Source organism: Lynx rufus, unplaced genomic scaffold (genome assembly GCF_022079265.1).
Source record: "Lynx rufus isolate CCGP_SWC_20201006 ecotype Redwood Valley unplaced genomic scaffold, mLynRuf1.p SCAF_7, whole genome shotgun sequence".
Lineage (NCBI taxonomy): Eukaryota > Metazoa > Chordata > Mammalia > Carnivora > Felidae > Lynx > Lynx rufus.
The window spans coordinates 83,952,559-83,967,937 of record NW_025814889.1 but is presented as its reverse complement, the minus strand read 5'-3'; positions in this window follow the sequence as shown (position 1 = coordinate 83,967,937).

Here is a 15,379-nt window from a genome sequence, read left to right as displayed (position 1 = left end):
TGGCTCAGTCGGTTAAGCATCCAAATTCGGCTCAGGTCATGATCTTGGGGTTAATGAGATTGAGCCCCTGTCAGGCTCTGTGCTGACAGCTCAGAGCCTGGAACCTGCTTCAGATTCTGTGTCTCCATCTCTCTCTTCCCCTACCCAACTCTTTGTCCCTCAAAAACAAATAAACATTGGAAACTCGAGGTCTTAAAAAAAAAAAAAAAAAGACACCGTGAGGATGCAATCAGCAAAGGCAGACTATGGAAAACAATGGGGCAACCATCTAGTTTCTTCAACAAATAAACTGTAAAGAAACACCAAATTATGGTGGAACTATCCATTGATTAAAGGAGGTTTAAAAAGTCATAACAATATAATGGAGTATATGGATTTTATTTGGATTGCAATTCAAACAAGCCAACCATAACTTTCTCATTAAAAAATATGAGATAATCAGGAAAATGTGAAAATACTGAGTATTTCATAGTATTAAAGAATTATTTTTTTAGTGTGATATGGTATGTGGTTATGTTTTTTTCAGTTTATTTATTTATTTTGAGAAAGAGAGAGCACAAGCAGGGTAGGAGCAGAGAGAGGGAGACAGGGAGAATCCTAAGCAGGCTCCACATGGTCCGTGTGCAGAGCCCGATGCAGGGCTGGAACTGACAAAACTGAGAGATCAAAACCTGAGCCAAAATCAAGTGTCGGACACTTAACCCATTGAGCCACCCAGGTGCCCCAGTATGTGGGTACTTATTTAAACAGGTATTTATCTTTAGAGAAATGTGGAAATATATTTCATATGTAGATGAAGGAATATGATGTCTGGAATTTGCCTCACCATAATGTATGAGTGGCGAGTGGTAGTTCAGGGAGATGAGCAAGGGATACATGAGATTGGTCTGGCCATAATTGTTGAAGCTAGGAGATACATAAGGAGTCATTATAATATTTCTAACTTTACATATGTTTTGAAATTTCCATAATAAAATATATTTTATTTATTTTTTAAGTTTTTTTTTTTTTTTTTTTTTTTTTTAGTAATCTTTTCACCCAGCGTGGGGCTCGAATTCATGACCCCAAGATCAAGAATCACACACTCTTCCAACAAAGTCAGCCAGGAGCCCCAATAAAATATTTTATTCATTTATTTTTTAATTTGTTTAATGTTTATTTTTTTTGAGAGAGAGAGAGACACAGACCATGAGTGGAGAAGGGACAGAGAGAGAGGGAGACACAGAATCTGAAGCAGGCTCCAGGCTCTGAGCTGTCAGCACAGAGCCTGATGTGGGGTTCGAACTCCTGAACTGTGAGATCATGACCTGAGCTAAAGTGGGATGCTCAACTGACTGAGCCACCCAGGCATCCCACAACAAAATATTTTTTAAAACAATTTTTAAATAAATACACTGTTTATCCAGCAATTATACTCACATAGATATATTTACACATGTACACATGTACAATATAACGATCTTTTGTAAGAACAAATGATGGGGGGAAATAATTTTAATCAGAACAGTGATGGTGGAAAAAAACGATGGAATGTTCCTAAATGAAATAATATGCAACCATAAAAACAAAGGACGGGGCGCTGGGTGGCTCAGTTGGTTAAGCATCCTACTTTGGCTCAGGTCATGATCTTGAAGTTAGTGAGTTGAGTCCAACGTCGTGCTTTGTGCTGATAGCTTGGAGCCTGGAGCTTGCTTCAGATTCTGTGTGCATGTGTGTGTCTCCCTCTCTGTCATTCTCCATTCATGTTCTCTCTCTCTCTCTCTCTCTCTCTCTCTCTCTCTGTGTCTCTCTCTCATAAATAAACATTAAAAATTATTTTAAAAAAACAAAGGAGAAAGCCCTATATGTACTGCCTTTGAAAAGTCTCTAAGGGGAATATAATTCCTCTTTATTAAGGGGAATAACAACAACCTGTGGAACAGAGTGTTTTTAATATCCTATATTTCCATGTGAATAAAGAGAACAGGGAAAAAGATTCTCTAGTCTTGTAAGCCACAAATAAAGGGTGGAAGAACACATGAAAAACTAAGAGTGAGGTTACCTGTGGAAATGGGAACTGAACACGTGGGAGGTAAGTTCAGGAGGGTGAATTTTCATTGTGCACCTTTTTATACTTTTTTTAATCATGGGGAAGTATTATCCATTTTGAAATTATATAAAAAATTTAAAATAACCACAAAAAGGGGAGCTTGGGTGGCTCAGTTGGTTAAGCATCTGACTCTTGATTTCGGCTCAGCAAAATCATGATCCTAGCATAGTAGGATCCAGCCCCATGTTGGGCTCTGGGCTGAGTGTAGAGCTTGCTTAAGATTCCCTCTCTCCCTCTGCCCCTCTCCTTCACTTGTGTTCTCTCTTTCTCTAAAATAAAATAAAATAATAATAATAAAATAACCATAAACAACTTATAATACCTAAAGTAGTACTCGGTGAGAAATTTATAAGAGCTATATTATATAAAAGGAAAAGCCAAAAATGAATGAGCTAAGCATTATTTCAAGAAGTTGAATCCAGTTATAAAATAAATAAGATAGATAGATAGATAAATAAATAAATAAATAAATAAGCAAGAAAGCCCTGGGGATATAATGTATAGCAGAGTACATATAGTTAATAATATTGTATTATAAACTTGAAAGCTGCTGCTGAGAGTAGATCTTAAAATTCCCATCACAAGAAAAAATTTGAAACTACGTGTTGTGATAAGTGTTATAACTAGACTTATTGTGGTGATCACTTCATAATATATACAAATATTGAGCCATTATGTTTTATACCTAAAACTAATATGACGTTATATGTCAATTATATCTCAATTTAAAAAGTTGAATAAAGAACATCAAATTAAGCTGCACAAAAAAGTGGAAGGAAAGAAAATAAAGATTAGAGCGGAAATAATTCTAAAATGTGTCTGGAACCACAAAAGACCCCAAATAGCCAAAGTAATCTTGAGAAAAAAGAACAAAGCCAGAGGTATCATGCTCTTTGCTCCCAAACTATATTACAAAGCTATAGTAATCAAAATGGTATGGTATTGGCATAAATACACCGATACATCAATGAAACAGAATATAGAGCCCAGAAATAAATCCACATGTATACAGCCAATTAATTTATGACAAAGAAGCCAACAATACACAATGGAGATAGGACAGTCTCTTCAATAAATGGTGTTGGGAAGACTGGACAGTTACATGCAAAAGAATGAAACTAGATCACTATCTTACACCATACATAAAAATTAACTCAAATTGGATTAAAAACTTGAATGTAAAACCTGAAATCATAAAACTTTTAGAAGAAAACAGGCAATAAGGTCCCTGACATCAGTTTTGGTGTTGAATTTTTGGACCTGACTCCAAAAGCAATGGCAACATAAGTAAAAATAAACAAGTGGGACTATATCAAGCTAAAAAGTTTCTGCAGAGCAAAGGAAACCATCAACAAGATGAAAGGCAGCCTATGGAATGGGTGAAAATATTTGCAAATCGTGTATCTGATAAAGGGGTGTTGAACTTAAAAATAAAACACTCATTTACCAGCCAAAAAAAAAAAAAAAGGCTTATTCAGGAAATAGCAGAGAATTGCAATTCAGAACAAGAAAGCTATGGTAAAAACTGTATGCTAGTCCAAGAAACAAAGGAGAGTAATGTTATTTTTTGGAGAAGAAGAAGGAAGTTGGGAGAAGTTGTTTTTAACAAAAATCCATTGGAGAAAGGGGAGAGTTTAGGGTGATGTTTGTTTCTCATTGGCTGAGTTGCTGGGGTAGGCAATTTCTTGCAGGAGAAAGATGCAAGATGTTTTTTTTTCCTGTTGGGTCCTGTAATTGATGATTCTTTCCTGTTGACCTCTGTTGAGGGTCTGTAATGGAGGTTCTTGAGATTGAGAGGTATGGCATGAGAGCTCCCCCTTCTGGCCTCCCAACTCCACTTTAAGAAAGTTTCCCTTGATTAATTTTCACATTTCCCCCTTTTGATCAAGATCTTTGCCTGAAAACATTGGTGATAAAGACTCAGGTTTTCTTAATTTAGTGGCCTTTTGTCCCTCAATGCCAGGAAGGACCTTTCCTAGGTGTCATGTCCCACAGTGGAGGGAAATTGTACGGATTGGAAACCTACTGAGGTGAGGTCACATTCAAGTAACAAGCAGGGGTAGGAGAGAGAACTCTCAGGCACTTCCCATCTGTAGTCCACATTTACCAAGATCGCAAGCACTGGAAATCATCTCCTTCTTGGGTACACTGTTTACAAAGTTTTTACAGGCAACAAGTACAGAATCAAAAGTAATACAATTGCAAATTGTCTGATGGTTCTAAACCAGGACCCGAGGACCGAAAGTAGCCAACTGAAAACATTTATTGGCACTTATTCTGACTTTGGAGAGAAAAGTTCTCCCTACAGAGGCAAACCTGGAGTCATGCATGTCTCCTGAAACTCCCTGTTGAAAGTGAACAGGAAAACAGAATAGTGAATGTTATGAAAGCACACTGAAAGAATTAACCAAGTGCATTTGGAGAGGTACAGTGCAGGAATAAACATGAAGCAATAACTGATGAACTTTTTGCCAAACCGCAAACTTCAAAGATGTTTTGAACAGTACGATTATCTCAAAAGAATCATTTGGAACCATATGTGTTATCAAATAATATAGTCTGTAAAGTTGTAAATTCAGAAACCAAGAATTGAGTAAGAATCAAGGATCAACTAATAGTCCAGGTGAGAAAAGGAGACTTCTGTGAATCCTGAACCTTCTAACTGGCCTGGTCCAGATGTCTTGAGAAAGCTGTGTCATCAGATGCAGTCTGCTCCAATTCCAGGAAACCTTTACTTTCAGGTCACCAGCTGGTATGTGGGTCCAGTCAGGGTTTGGTGCTTTCTTCAGATGTATTATGCGAATCAAAGAGTCTATTCCCTAGAGTTTGGTGGCACAGGATTTGGTTAGCAGTACCTGATAAGGGCCTTTCCAGTGAGATTGAAAAGAGTCTTTTGGAAGTACCTTTTCCAATGACGAAATCTCCAGGTTGCAAGGTGTGATACTTAAGGTCTTTGTCTCCTGGGAGTGCACTGTGAAAATATTGCTCTACCAAAGCATAGTTATTTTAAACAGAACCAATTAGGCCTTCATGATATTGAAGTATATCTCTTCTTATCACTGGGGGTCAAAGGAGGCAGAGGTCAAGTGCATTGGACATCCTGTGACCATATCAAAGGGTGAGGGTCTATAAATTCCAAAAGAGTTAGATCTGAGCTATAGAAGAACCAATGGCAATGCTTTTGCCAAGGTATTTGGAGGGTCTCAACAAATTTTGCTAGTTCAGTCTTAATGGTGTAGTGTGTTTGACTAACCATGAGGACTGAAGACAGTATGCATAATGAAAATGTTGTAAAACTAGCCAAACAGCACAGACTTATCAAAGCACCTGAGCAGTAAAATGGATTCCCCAACCATTATGAAATTTGTGAGGGGTTCCCCAGTTAGAGATCATATTTTCGAACAGAATTTTAGATACAGAAGGAGGAGTGGCCTGTCTAAAATGGAAAGCTTCAGTCCAGTGAGAAAACACACAAACTATAACTAAAATACATATGTATCCATGAGATGCGGGGAAACTGTATGAAAGACACTTGCAAAACCTCAAATGATCGATTGGGTGATTCAAAGTATCTGGAAGCAGAGTAACCAAGTTCCCTTAGATTATACTTTAGACAGATGGGACAAGTGAGGTAGGCATATTTTATGGCCTTATTAATATTTCTCAACCAATATTAGTCCGTGAATGCCATCATTTTGTCAGCAAACCAATGGTTTAATATATGTGCAGTGGTAAGTAGTGGAAATTTTAGAATTCTGGTGGGGTCAGACTGTTATTTGATCCAAACCAGAGTTTTCTCTTTTTATTGAACTAACAATTATTAGATTCTCAATATTGTTTTTCCTTTTCTGGGGCCAATGGTTGGGCATCTCTGGTCAATTTTTCCAAGTTATCATTTGGGAGAACATCCCTTTCGACTATGACAGTGGTTTCGCTATTGGCTTCCTTGAGAACAGCATTTTTGGTAGAAATATCAGCAAGGTGGTTTCTTTTGGTCTTCAGGGATTGGAAACTGGGATGCCCAGGAAACTTACTAATAGGCAGAGCCGCTACAAAGGCATCTAATAAATGTTGGACATAGCAGCCATCCTTAATTTTATCCCCATTGGAGGTAAGGAAGCCTTACTGTTTCTGTAACATTCCGAAGTCACGAACTACCCCAAAGACATGCTAACTATGGGTATAAATGTTTGCGGTTCTACCCCTGGGTAAGGTACAAACCCAAGTCAGGGCGTATAATTCAGCCTACTGAGCCAAAGTAGGTGAAGATAAAGGTGCTACCCCAGTGAATTCAAAAGGAGTTGCAATAGCATATCCAGCATGATATTTACCATTTTAATCCTTTAAACAAGAACCATTGGTAAACCATGAAAAATCTGCTGTGGTTAGAGTTTCCTGTAGATTGTCACAGGGAGTCAAAAGGTGATCTGTAGGCATCACCAGTGAAGGAGAGGAGAACAGCAGGGTTAAGGTTATTGCACCGAGAAAGGGTTCTACGAGGAGCCATTGGCAGGAGAATGTCATAGGAGGTGAAATGACTGCGAAGTGCTAAGTGGAAGGAGAATTCAGGAGGACCTCTAAGGCATGGGGCACAAGGATGGTTAAAGGGGACCCTGCAATATTATTTCCTCAGTGGCCTTAACTGAAAGGACCGTAACAGGAATGGCTCTGAGGCCAGTGGGTTGTCCCTGAACCACAGGGCCTAGTCGTTGACTATAATAAATACCCTATGGGGTTCTGATGGTCCCGTGTTCAGGGGTGAGTACTCCATGGGCATCCCTTTCCCTTTCACATACAGAAGAAAAAGGGAAATTAATAATTAGGATGTCTGAGGGCAGGGGAATTTGTTAGGTTTTTATTAAAGTCAAAATCTATGTCATTGCAGTCTTTCCAAATAATAAGGTCAGGTTTGTCTTTTTTTAGAAAAGCATACAGAGGTCAAGCCATAAGAGAGAAATTTGGAATCCAATTTCTACAGTAGCCAGTCAAGGAAACTTCATAATTGGTGCTTAGTTTTAGGTTTGGGGAAGTTCAGGATGTCATAAGGCCTACCTAGATCCAAATGTAGTTTTTGTTTCAAGATTAGATTGAACAAGTATTGAACCTGAGTTTGAGGAAACTGAAATTTTTCTTTGGAGACTTTATGTCCCTTTAAGGACAGAGGGGTTTTTTTTTTAATAAGCTTATTTTTACTTATTTTGAAAGAGAGAATGAGCATGAGTGGGGGAGGGACAGAGAGAGAAGGACAGAGAGAATCTCAAGTAGGCTCTGCACTATCAGTAAGGAGCTTAACATGGGCTCAATCCCAGAAACCGCAAGATCATGACCTGAGCTGAAACCCAGAGTTGCTCGCTTAACCGACTGAGCCAGCCACCGAGGTGCCCCAAGGCCAAAAACTTTTAAGAGGTTGATGTTGTCTCCTGTGAGGAGGTTGGAGGAGGGCAACAGAGAAGCAAATAATCTACATATTGTAACAAAATACAGCCTGCAAAAAAGTTTGTATCATACAAATCAGCCTTTGTGAAAAGCAAGCATTCTCTGTGTAATCCTGGGGCATTACCGTCCAGGTGTATTACTGTTCTTTCCAAGTGAAAGCAAAGACATACCAGCTTTTCTTATCACTGGAATACTAAAAATTACACTGCATACAGAAATTTCAACAAAAAGTTTGCTTCCATTGAGAATGTATGTATGGGGGTAGTGTATGGACGTCAGGAACAACAGGGTGCCAAGGGATAACAATGTTATTTATTGCTCAGAGGTCCTGGACCAACCTTCATCATCAGCTCCTGGGTTTTGTCACAGGTAAAATGGGGGTATTACAGGGACTAGAGCAGCAGATAAAGAGGGTCTTATAATCTTATATTCTTCTATTTTATAATCTTATAATCTTCTATTACAAGCTTGATGGCTTGAAGAGTTTTTCAGTGTATAGGCTATTGATTTATTCTGGGGAGAGGTTTTGAGGGATCTCTTTGAATCTTGATGGGATGTGTACTGTGGATTTTGCCCATATCAGTTGAAGGTTTGCCCATAAAGAGCATGGTAGCTGAGACAATAGGGACAAATGATCAGTGTCCCCAGACTCCCCTATAGTGTTGACAGACAGAGCAGATGTCAAAGGGACACCTAATTCACCTAATTGGAAATTTTAATTACGACTGTCAAATTCTAGAGAAAGATATCCTTGCATATTTTTCTATTAAATCTTGGCTCAATAAATAAGTAAAGGTGGAGGAAGAAGAAATAGTGGGTGTCTCCCACAAGGAGCTCCCTAAAGAAAAGGGAAAAGGTTTAGAGACAGTAACCTGCTGTGGTTTATTAGAGATCCCCACTGTTTGAACCAAATTTGGTACTCCAAGGCAGGGGCTGCTTAGCAATGGGATTGAGCACTGAGAGTACAGCTCCAATGTCAGTACAGAGAGAGATTCATTCCCAACCTGGAGAGTAGCTTCCCCACACCCATTAAAAGGAGGATTGGGAAAAGCCCCAGTAGTTCCTCAGAGCCCCATCGTGAAGAATTAGGAGGACATTGGAAAAGCTGGCTAGAGGGCTAAAGGTGCCTGGAGTGCTTAAGTTTGCGACAATCTTTTTCCCCGATGTGCTGGCTCTCTGCGATGATAGCAGAGACCATGAGGTTTTCATTTTGTTTAGGGGCTTCCATTTACCAGAATTGAAAATTAAGATTTTAAGCAGTGTTTGTTTTAGGTGTCTCATCTAGGATATGAGTGACCTGGTTTGTCAAATTAGATAAATCTGGAGTGGACATAGTTCCCCATTCCATCCTGATTCTTTTAGCTAAAAGAGAAAGCTCTTAGCTCAGCCCACTAATAAACATGGAGTTAAAGGCTACCAGAGTGGGTTCAACATCCAAAGGAAGACCAGAATTTTTGTTGAAAACAATCTGCAGTTGACTATAATAGTCATAAACAGGCTCATCAGATTTTTGTGTGCAAGCTTGAATTTTGTTCCAATAAATGGCCTTAGGAAAAACTATCACAATTGCTCGGTGGAAATTTTCAGCTAGTGTTCTAGTTTTTGCTCAAAGTTAGAGGCTTGTTTTTCTTTCCTTTTCTTTTTTTATTTAAATTCAAGTTAGTTAACATACAGTGTAGTCTTGGCTTCAGAGTAGAACAGTGATTCATTTCTTACATATAACACCCAGTGCTCATCCCAAAAATGCCCTCCTTAATATCCATCACCCATTTAAGCCATCTCCCCACCCACCTCCCCTACAGCAGCCCTCAGTTTGTTCTCTGTATTTAAGAGTCTTTTATGGTTTGCCTCCCTTTCTGTTTTTATCTTATTTTTCCTTCCCTTCCCTTATGTTCATTTGTTGTTTCTCAAATTCCACATATGATTTCACTCATATGATATCTGTCTTTCTCTGATTGACTTATTTTGCTTAGCATAATACACTCCAGTTCCATCCATGTTGTTGCAAATGACAAGACTTCATTCTTTTTCAACACCGAGTAGTATTCCATTATATATTAATTATTATTAATATATAATATATAATATTAATATTAATTATATTAATTAATATATAATATAATATTGATTAATTTATTGATTAATATTAATATAATATATAATTATTAATTATATTAATATTATATTATATAGTAATATAATATAATATTAATATATAATAATATATAATATATATATAATATAATATATATTGGGCTGTTTCCATAGTTTGTTGTTTATAGTGCTGTGTCCCTTCGAATCAGCATTCCTTTATTCTTTGGATAAATACCTAGTAGTGCAATTGCTGGGTTGCAGGGTAGTTCTATTTTTAGTTTTTTGAGGAACCTCTATACTGTTTTCCAGAGTGTCTGTACCAGTTTGCATTCCCACCAGCAGTGCAAAATGGTTCCCCTTTATCTGCATCCTCACCAACATCTGCTGTTTCCTGAGTTGTTCATTTTAGTCATTCTGACAGGTGTGAGGTGGTATCTCATTGTGGTTTTGATTTGAATTTCCTGGTGGTGAGTGATGTTGAGCATCTTTTCATGTGTCTGTTAGCCATCTGGATGTCTTCTTTGGAAAAGTGTCTGTTCATGTCTTCTGCCCATTTTTTCACTGGATTATTTGTTTTTTGGATATTGAGTTTGATAAGTTCTTTATAGATTTTGGATACTAACCCTTTATCCAACAAGTCATTTGCAAATATCTTCCATTGGTTGCCTTTAGTTTTGTTGATTGTTTAGTTTGTTGATTGTTTCCTTCACTGTGCAGAAGCTTTTTCCCTTGATGAGGTCCCAATAGTTCATTTTTGCTTTTATTTCCCTTACCTCTGGAGACATGTCAAGTAAAAAGTTGCTGCAGCTGAGGTCAAAGTGGTTGCTGCCTGTTTTCTCCTGTAGGATTTTGATGGTTTCCTGTCTCACATTTAGGTCTTTCAGCCATTTTTTAAATTTATTTTTGTGTATGGTGTAAGAAAGTGGTCCAGTTTTATTCTTCTGCATATCACTGTCCAGTTCTCCCAGCACCATTTGCTGAAGAGACTGTCTTTTTTCCACTGAACACTCCTTCCTGCTTTGTCAAAGATTAGTTAGCCATATATTTGTGGGTCCATTTCTGGGTCCTCTATTCTATTCCACTGATCTACCTGTTTTTGTGCCAATACTATACTGTCTTGATTATTGTAGTTTTGTAATACAGCTTAAAGTCCAGAATGCTGATGCCTCCAGCTCTGGTTTTCTTTTTCAACATTACTTTGGCTACTTAGGGTCTTTTCTGGTTCCATAAATTTTAGGATTGCTGGTGTTATTTTGATAGGGATTGCATTGAATATGTAGATTGCTTTGGGTAGTATCGACATTTTAACAATATTTGTTCTTCCAATCCACAAGCACGGAATGTTTTTCCATTTCTTTGTGTCTTCTTCAATTTCTTTCATAAGTTTTCTATAGTTTTCAGCATATAGATCTTTTACCTTTTGAGCTAGGTTTATTCCTAAGTATTTTATGGGTTTTGGTGCAATTGTAAATGGGATCAATTCCTTGATGTTTCTTTCTTCTGCTTCACTATTGGTGTATAGAAATGCAACAGATTTCTGTACATTGATTTTATGTCCTGCGACTGTTGAATTCATGTATCAGCTCTAGCAGTTTTTTGGTGGAGTCTTTCAGGTTTTCCATGTAGAGTATCATGTCATCTGTGAAGAGTGAAAGTTTGACTTCTTCCTTGCCAATTTGGATGCCTTTTATTTCATTTTGTTGTCTGATTGCTGAGGCTAGGAATTCCAACACTATGTTGAACAAAAATAGTGACAATGGACAACCCTGTAGTGTTCCTGACCTTAGGGAGAAAGCTCTGAGTTTTTCCCCGTTGAGGATGATATTAGCTGTGGGTCTTTCATATATGGCCTTTATGATCTTGAGGCTTATCCCTTCTATCCCTACCTTCTTGAGTTTTTTTTTTTTATCAATAAAGGATACTGTATTTTGTCAAATGTTTTTTCTGCATGTATTTACAAGATTATATGGTTCTTGTCCTTTCTTTTATTAACTTGGTGTATCATGTTGGCTGATTTGTGAATATTGAACCAGCTCTGTAGCCCAGGAATAAATCCCACTTGGTCCTGGTAAATAATTATTTTAATGTACCATTGAATTCAACTTGCTAGTATCTTGTTAAGAATTTTTTCATCCAGGTTCATCAGGGATATTGGCCTGTAATTATCCTTTTTAGTGGGGTCTTCATCTGGTTTTGGAATCAGGGTAATGCTGCTTTATAGAATGAGTTTGGAAGCTTTCCTTCCATCTGTATTTTTTGAACAGTTTGAAGAGAATAGGTATTAACTCCTTCAAATGTCTGGTAGAATTCCTGGGGGAAGCCATCTGGTGCAGGACTCTTACTTTCTGGGAGATTTTTGATAACCAATTCAATTTCTTTGCTGGTTATGGGCCTGTTCAAATTTTCTATTTCTTCCTGTTTAAGTGTCTAGGAATTTGTCCACTTCTTCTAGATTATCCAATTTGTTGGCATATAATTTTTCATAGTATTCTCTTATTTAACTGTATTTCTGTGGTGTTGGTTGTGATCTCTCCCCTTTCATTCATGATTTTATATATTTGGGTCCTCTCGCCCTTCTCTTTGAGAAGTCTGGCTAGGGGTTTATCAATTTTGTTTATTCTTTCAAAAAACCAGCTCTTAGTTTCATTGATCTGTCTTACTGGTTTTTTTTATTCTACCATTTATTTCTGCTTTAATCTTTATTATTTCCCTTCTTCTTCTGGCTTTGAACTTTATTTGCTGCTCCTTTTCTAGCTCCTTTAGGTGTAGGGTTAGGTTGTGTATTTGGGACCTTTCTTGCTTCTTGAGATAGGCCTGAGTTGCAATGTATTTTCCTCTTAGGACTGCCTCTGCTGTATCCCAAGGAGTTTGGACCATCATGTTTTCATTTTCATTTGTTTCCATGTATTTTTTAATTTATTCTATAATTTCCTAGTTAACCCATTCATTCTTCAGTAAGATGTTCTTTAACCACCATGGATTTGAGGGCTTTCCAAATTTTTTCTTGTGGTTGATTTCAAGTTTCATAGCATTGTGATCTGAAAATATGCACGGTATGATCTTGATCTTTTTGTACTTGTTGAGGGCTCATTTGTGACCCAGTATGTGATCTATCCTGGAGAATGTTCCATGTGCATTTGAGAAGAATGTGTATTCTGCTACTTTAGAATGAAATGTTCTGAATATATATGTTAAGTCCATCTGGTCCAGTGTGTCATTCAGAGCCATTGTTTCCTTGTTGATTTTCTGCTTAGATGATCTGTCCATTGTTGTAAGTGGAGTACTAAAGTCTCCTACAATAATGGTATTATTATCAATGAGTTTGCTTATGTTTGTGATTAACTGTTTTATATATTTGGGTGCACTCACATTAGGGGCATAAATATTTACAATTTCTAGCTATTCTTGATGGATAGAACCCTTAAATATTATATAATTTCCTTCTTCATCTCTTGATACAGTTTTTGTTTTGAAATCTAGTTTGTCTGATATAAGTATGGCTACTCCATCTTTCTTTTGACATCCCTCAGCATGCTAGATGGTTTTCCATCCCTTCAACTTCAATCTACAGGTGTTCCCTGTACTCTAAAATGAGTCTTCTGTAGGCAGCATATAGATGGATCTTGTTTTGTTATCCATTCTGATACCCTCTGTCTTTTGATTGTGGCATTTAGTCCATTTACATTCAGAATGATTTTTGAAAGATATGAATTTTGTGCCACTGTGTTATCTGAAGATTTCATGTTTCTGATGATATTCCTCGATCCTTGTAGTCTTTGATGCTTTGCACTCTGAGAGTACCCCTTAGAATTTCTTGCAGGGCTGGTTTAATAGTCATGAACTCCTTTCATTTTTGTTTGTCTAAGTAGGTCTTTATCACTCCTTCTATTCTGAATGACAGCCTCGCTGGATAAAGGATTCTTGGCTGCATATATTTTCTATTCAGCACATTGAATATTTCCTGCCCCTCCCTTCTGGCTTGCCAAGTTTCAGTGGACAGGTCTGTTAATACCCTTTTGTGCCCACCCTTGTAGCTTAAGTCCCATTTGTCCCCAGCCGCTTTCAGAATCCTCTCTTTGTTTTTTGTATTTTGCAAGTTTCACTATGACATGTCATGGTGCTGACCTGTTTTGTTGATTTTGAAGAGAGTTCTCTGTGCCTCTTGGACTTGGATGTCTGTTTCCTTTCCCAGATTAGGCAAGTTCTCAGCTATAATTTGTTTAAATAAACCTTCTGTCCCTTTTTCTCACTCTTCTGGAACTCCTATGATATGTATATTGTTTCATTTCATGGAATCACTTAAATCTCTAATTCTCCCCTTGTGATCTAGTAATTTCCTTTCCCTCTTTCTTCAGCTTCATTATTTTCCATAACTTTAGCTTCTATTTTACCTATTCTCTCCGCTGCTTCTTCAATCCTTGCTGTCACAGTATATAGTTTATCTTGCATCTCAGTTATAGCATTTTTAAATTCATCCTGACTAGTTCTTAGATCTTTGATGTCTGCATCAAAGGTTTCTCTGGTGTCTTCTATGGTTTTCTCAAGCCCAGCTATTGGTCTTATGACTGTTGTTCTAAATTCTTGTTCAGATATGTTGCTTATGTTTTAAGCAATTCTCTGGCTGTGATCTCTTCTTGGCCTTTCTTTTGGGGAGAATTCCTCCATCTTGTCATTTGGGCTCAGTTTCTGTCTTTTGTGTATTTTAAAAGCTTGTTATATATCCTGCACCTGAGAGTAATGCTATATTAAAAAGGGGTCATGCACTGTCCAGGGCTTGGCACTTCAGGAAGTGTTTCTGGGTGTGTTGCATGCACTCTGTTGTGTTTTGGCTTCTCTATCCCACTGGTCAGTCCTCCGAAGAGCCCCTCCTTGCTTGCAGTGGTGGATTGTTTGGACCTTTAACTAAGTGAGCTTTGATTTGTTTGTTGAGGGGCTCCTGGGTGGCTCAGTTGTTTAAGCGTCCAACTTCAGTTCAGGTCATGATCTCACAGTTCATGGGTTCAAGCTCCACGTCAGGCTCTGTGGTAACAGCTCAGAGCCTGGAACCTGCTTTGAATTCTGTGTCTCCCTCTTTCTCTTCCCCTTCTCTGCTCTATTTTTCTCCCTCTCTGTCTCTAAAAAATAAATAAAAAACATTGATTTGTTTGTTGAAGTAACCCTGGGGAAAAAAGGGGGGTGCCGATCCCATAAAAAGAGAAAAAGGAAAAGGGAGAATAGAAAACCAAACAGAGAATAAAAAAACTGTAAGTCTGATTCCAAGGAAAAAGAAAGGTAAAACAAAGAGGAAAAAGAGCAGAAGAAAAGAGAAAAGATGGAAAAAGAATAGAATAAAAAAGCTTGATAAATATAATATATATATATACATATGTATAATATATATATATATATATAATAAGAAATAACAAAAAACAAATCAGAAACTATGAGCCTGATTCCAAAAGAAAAAGAAAAAATAAGAAGAGGGAGAGAAGAAAGAGAGAGAAAAGAAAAGAAAAGGAAAAAAAAAAGAAAAGAAATTTTGTCCGTGGGTGCCCGGGGCTGGTGGCTGTGCTGGTCTGGAGGAGAGGCCAGCTGCCTGGGGTCAGTCAGTCTCACTCCAGGCAATAAGCAGTTGCCATGCATGGAGGGGTGGGGTTTGGTGTAATCGGGTCCCACCTCCACTGGGGGCCACAGTGCTATTCTCTGAAGTCCCACCCTGTTGATGTTTGGGGGAAAATGGCATCATCCCAATCTCTCCTCCCCAGACTGGGTATCTCAACC